Genomic DNA, 6,652 nt, shown 5'->3' with positions numbered 1-6,652 from the left:
ACTCCTGAAGAATATAGATCCGAGAAGTTGATAGTATATCCAAGAGGAGTGGTTGACCTTTAAATTGATACCTATCATATTGTGGTAGGTACTCGGATGCGGGAGTTACACTAAAATATTTACAGTTGCTTGCGTATTCATATATTATTTAGTAAGCTATTACCACACTTTAGGACGGATATATAGCCTGATCGCTTTGAAATGTTCCATGAGGTTCCAGTTATGGTCAAGGACAACGCCTAAAATGTTAGGTGATGATCAGATAACAATTTTTCGGATGAAGTGGATCGAAACTTAATTATTTGTACGAAAGCCGAACATCACAACACAACCTACGGTGAAGGGAATCTGGACAAGTAATTAGAGGGGTAGTACTGATTATTAATAACATTTTCTGACCTCTAGCCAGTCAAAAGTGTGCAAATTTCGCGAAGTATTTCCCAATAGTATAGAACCACAGAAAGTTAAATTTTCATAGAAGTTGTGTAGGGTATCATATGGTCGGCCCCGTCCGACTATACTACTCCGCTCACTGGTTTTCCTTGTCGTTATCTCTTCTTCCACCATGTTGTTAGCCTCTTTACTCCTCCGGCATTCCACTGCGGTTATTTTGGTCGTACGCCCGGTTTTTCATTTTGTACTACCGGGCCCCCCCGAAATGAAATCCTGTGTTCGTTGCTGGTCGTACTCTTCATATTCGGACTCAAAATTTAAGAACTGAAAACAATTTCAGTTTGAAACTTTTGTTTCAATTTTGATAAGCCCGAATCCAGACCTATGACTCCCAACGCTGTGGACATTTTTTTTTTCTACATTTTAACATACCACAGCTGGCTATATTAGGTGCTAGTAAGAATATATGCCTAAGGAAAGTAATATCGAACTTTTAGATATACATATCTAAAATATGGATTGATTTACGTGTATATGGATAGTTTGAGTTTGATTTACGATTCCTAGCCTTCTAGACCAAACTGTTTGGTTGATACCTCCTTGAGAAGAACGATATGCTCGACCTAACATCTGAAAAAGGTGTAAATTATTTTCTATAGAGAGTTCTAAAACAAATTTATTAAAACAGCCAAGCGATTTTCATGTGCATAATTTCAGAACTCGAATTAATTTTCAATACGAAACTTAAATAAAATATCAAATAAAAATAACGTGCCTTTTACAAGCACTTTCAAATTGGGTCAAACAAATAACGGTATTCCAAATTTTGCTTATTACATTCACATTTCTAAGGGCAGGGGAAACTAGAGTATTTCATCCTTATAATAAAATATTAAACTTGCTCCAAAATCAACGAAATATGAATTTTGTCATGTCATGACTAAGCACGTTCAAAGAAATCAAACAAACGCGAATAAAACGTGAAAACTATAAAATTGAAACGCGCGCTCTCAAACACACACACACACACTACAAACCAAATGAAAAGAAAAATAAATACAAAAAAATTTGAATATTTCGTGATTAACACAAATTCAAATGAATTTGCCGTTTTATATTTATTTAAATATTAAAACAACAACAACAACAAAGAAACGAAAACAAAACTGTAGAGTCATTTCCGTTTGATATTTTTATTTTGTAGCCAAGGATATTTCCACTTTAGAGACATCAATACACTCACACTAAAATTGTTCTAACTTGTGTGTGTGAGCGACAGAAGGGGGAGAAAACGCAACGAAGGCATTTGAGTTGAAAAATCATATACAGATATTATTAAAGCAAATCGTTTTTATGCTAGGCCATGTACGACTTTGAGAATATATATATATATATATATATAATGTTGCTTCTTACAACGGGACAAAATTATGTAAATACATTTAAAGCAAAATATCTAAACCGATTTCATCGAAACAAATCGAAGGATATATAAGGACTTTGGTGCACCATTCACATAAAATCGGACGAAAATATATATAGGAGCTATATCTAAATCTGAACCGATTTTCACGAAATTTAACACACACCTTTCTAGTCTTAATTCAGTACGCTATGCCAAATTTCGTGCAAATCGATGGATATATAGGGACTTTGGTGCACTATTTACTTTAAATAGGACGAAAACACACACATTTCTAGACTAAATTCAGTACGCTATGCCAAATTTCGTGCAAATCGAAGGATATATAAGGACTTTGGTGCACCATTTACATAAAATCGGACGAAAATATATATGGGAGCTATATCTAAATTTAAACAGATTTTCACGAAATTTAACACCCATAGTTCTAGACTTATTTCAGTACGCAATGCCAAATTTAGTGCAAATCGAAGGATATATAGGGACTTTGGTGCACCATTTACATTAAATCGGACGAAAATATATATGGAAGCTATATCTAAATCTGAACCGATTTTCACGAAATTTAACATACATCGTTCTAGATTTAATTCAGTGCGCCGTGCCAAACTTCGTGCAAATCGATGGATATATAAGGACTTTGGTGCACCATTTACATAAAATCGGACGAAAAAATATATAGGAGCTATATCTAAATCTGAACCGATTTTCACGAAATTTAACACACACCTTTCTAGACTTAATTCAGTACGCTATGCCAAATTTCGTGCAAATCGATGGATATATAGGGACTTTGGTGCACTATTCACCTAAAATCGGACGAAAATATATATGGGAGCTATATCTAAATCTGAACCGATTTTCAGGAAATTTAACACACGTCGTCCTACGCTTAATTCAGAATGCTATGCAAAATTTCGTGCAAATCGAAGGATATATAAGGACTTTGGTGCACCATTTACATAAAATCGGACGAAAATATAAATGGGAGCTATATTTAAATCTGAACCGATTTTTCCCAATTTCAATAGGGTTCGTCCTTGGGCCAAATAAGTGAACTGTGCCAAATTTCATCCAAATTGGATCACAAATGCGACCTGTACTTTGTTAACAAAAATACATGGACGGACGTACAGACGGACATGCATAAATTGACTTAAGGGGACCCCCATTCTCGAGGTCAATTTTTTTTATTTAATTCGAATCTACACTAATTGAAGAATAACCCTACAAAATTTTAAGTGTAAATCTCAAGAACTCTTGAAGATATAGCCGATTTATTATGTCAGCATCAAGTGACGGCTAAAGGGCTTCTCAAACTTTAAACGCGTTTTTCTCTTTTGCGAATGGCGGGCACGATAACTCAAAAACTAATAACCCAATCGATTTCAAATTTTTACACGTTTCTCTGTGAGTGTATAGCTATCGTATGAACTTGGATAAAGTCAATCGGTGAAGATCTTCCTTATTTTTTAACTTGGTTTTTGGTCAAAAATCGGCGATTTTCCAAAATTATTTTTTCAAAGGTCCACCATTTTGTTAATTTTAGAGCGAAGTCTATAATCCTAGTTCATACGAGAGCCAGGCATGTACTCCTTCTAACAGCGTTGGAATTTTCGGATTCCCATGTTTGTAAATTATTTTTCTTCCTTTTTAAATCTTTATATATATATATATATGTGCAAAGTTGCAAACCGTAACAAGCATTTGAATCGATTTTCCAGCCCATTGAAAATCTTGAAAAATTGAAATCGTGAAGGGGGGGGTTCCCTTAAAAAGTGATTCTATGCATATTCTCAAAAGGAACCATGTGTCTATCTCACAGTGGGTATAAAAAATTGATAATCCGTAAAAATTGGCAATCCGAATTGGGGTCTGAAATCATTTGCCTGGATTTCCGATATTTTACTGTATTTCCATGTTTAAGCCTATTTGTGTGTGTGTCCGATTAAAATCCGCAGAGTGATTGTTATTTTTTGAGTTCAATTGCAAAATGACGGTTAATATTCCCCAATGGAATCTATGTTTTGAAAATTAATTCCAAGTGTACCTTTAATAGTTTCTATAGGCACAACACCATCACTTGTGCAACAAACGTGGAAAGGTCGAAACGATAAAAACTTTGTTAGAGGATACGTAACATGTGGAATTTGAAATTCTTTATTGCAATTATGTTACTTTTAACAAAATTAAAAATTGGTATGTATTTGTTGAATCTCCACTAATGTAACTACGTTGAACAACGAAATTCTCAAATACTCTTATTTGTGGACTTAGTGGGATAAGTTTCGAATCGAAAAAATTTTTAAAATGTCTGCATATATAATTTTAACCTTTAAAAAAATCGAGAAATCTACAAAATACTGAAAATGGGGCGATTAGACGTATGTCGTAGCGAAATGAACTTGTTTAAAGGAAGTATTCTGAAACAGCAGCGATCGAAACTAGGTCCAGATCTTTCGTTCACCTAGTTACTTTTGCTCCAGACGTTTCTTCTTGCTCTTGTTCACCTAGTTCAATTTGCTCGCTCTTTCGTATTTGTTCTCGTTCAATAAGTTCCTTTTGATCCGTTGCTCTTTTTTGATCTTGCTCTTGTGTACTGTGAATCACTTAATGTAACATTAGTTGCCTCTTTCTTTTATTGATGAATGAAATATTCCGTGTAATAATTAAACGTTATACATCATTCAAGCATAAAAAGATGAAGAAGCATTTACGACGGTATTGGCCAAACGAACTGTTGTGTACCAGTGAACCAAAAAGAACTAAAGGAACAACCTAGCTCCTTTTGCGGAGCTGACCGAAAAAAATCTAACCGATCAGGGAACTAGATTGTCCAACTCTAGAGGCGGTGCTTTATATTAAGACTAAATAAAAATGTGGATCTAGATTAAAACATTTCTGCGAATATATCTTTCATCTTTCATCAACTTTCTTGCTCCTTTTTCTTTTGGACGAACTCACATGATTTGATGTTGATTCGTTGATGGAGGAGAACGGTAGATAAAATATATAGTAGATTGCCGGACGAGGAACTCAACATATTTGTTTATTATTTATCTAATTCATTTGCATAAATAATTTATTATTTTATTTGACAATAATAGATTTTATGTATGTTTATAAAATTTTCAACGATTTGACAACGAGGACGAATAAAGAATATGGGAATAAAGAAATGATATCAGGAAAGGAACGATATCAGAAAAAGGAACTATATTAATTAAAAAGCTGGAACTAGTTCCAATCGTCCCTTTTTCGGAAGAGTTACAATGAACTAGCTCCTCCATATTTTTTTGTATTTTTTATACCCTTCACCACATTTTGGTACAAGGTATTATGTCTTTGTACATATGTTTGGAACAGGCAAAAATAATCGAGATAGACCCATGGTTCCTTTTGAGAATATGCATAGAATCACTTTCTGGGTCTTTTTATGCATGTCCGTCTGTCCGTTCATCTGTCCGCCCGTCCATGTATTTTTGTTAACAAAGTACAGGTCGCATTTATGATCCGATTTGGATGAAGTTTGGCACAGGTCACTTAATTGGCCCAAGGACAAACCCTATTGAAATTGGAAAAAATCGGTTCAGATTTAGATATAGCTCCCATATATATTTTCGTCCGATTTAAGGTAAATAGTGTACCAAAGTCCATATACATATATCTTTCGATTTGCACGAAATTTGGCATAGCGTAATGAATTAGGTCTAAAATTATGTGTGTTAAGTTTCCTGAAAATCGGTTCAGATTTAGATATAGCTCCCATATATATTTACGTCCGATGTAAGGTAAATAGTGTACCAAAGTCCCTATATATCATTCGATTTGCACGAAATTTGGCACATCGTACTTAATTAAGCCTAGAATGATGTGTGCTAAGTTTCATGAAAATTGATTCAGATTTGGATATAGCTCCCATATATATTTTCGCCCGATTTAAGGTAAATTGTGTACCAAAGTCCCTATATATCTTTCGATTTGCACGAAATTTGGCATAGCGTAATGAATTAGGTCTAGAATGATGTGTGTTTAGTTTCCTGAAAATCGGTTCAAATTTAGATATAGCCCCATATATATCTTCGCCCGATTTAAGGTAAATGGTGTACCAAAGTCCCTATACATATTTCGATTTGCACAAAATTTGGCATAGTGTACTAAAATGAGTCTGAAGTGATGTGTGTAAAGTTTCCTGAAAATCGGTTCAGATTTATATATAGCTCCTATATATTTTTTCTTCCGATTTTATGTAAATTGTGCACTAAAGACCCAAAGTTTGTCCGATTACCACACAAGTTTGTACAAGAAACTATAGTTAATCTCTGCCATTCGCATTGAAATCTGTTCAGATTTTGATATAGCTTCTACATAGATATTTTCGTCCGATTTTACACAAAATTGACACAAATTTTGCACATATTTTCTCCCGAGTTTTGGTAATTTTGTCCCATTGTAAGAAACAACCCTATATCTGAACACATGAACAATTTAGTATATGTTGCAAAATTCGACGTCTGTTAACATTCATCTGTTGAATATACCCAAAGTGGTGAAGGGTATCATATAGTCGGCTCCGCCCGACATTACTACTTTCCTTACTGTTATTTTTGTTTTTTTTTTTTTTTTTTTTGAGGTTGAAAAATATTTTTCCCGAAAATGTTCGACATAAGCCCAGGTTTTGACATAGCACCCACATAAAAGTCCCCCTCAAACTAAGCTAGTGAATGATTAATACACCCCAAACGGATCCTGTGTGACGAACAAATAAAAAAAACGAACTAGTTCAACGCAGAACTAAAATAACAAACACTATTTTAAAATAAAATAAACATTATT

Source organism: Musca vetustissima, unplaced genomic scaffold, assembly GCF_032173495.1.
Source record: "Musca vetustissima isolate MV318-11 ecotype Yass unplaced genomic scaffold, APGP_CSIRO_Mvet_v1 utg138831, whole genome shotgun sequence".
Classification (NCBI taxonomy): Eukaryota; Metazoa; Arthropoda; class Insecta; order Diptera; family Muscidae; genus Musca; species Musca vetustissima.
The sequence above is the reverse complement of the archived record's forward strand: the minus strand, read 5'-3'. Positions refer to the sequence as shown.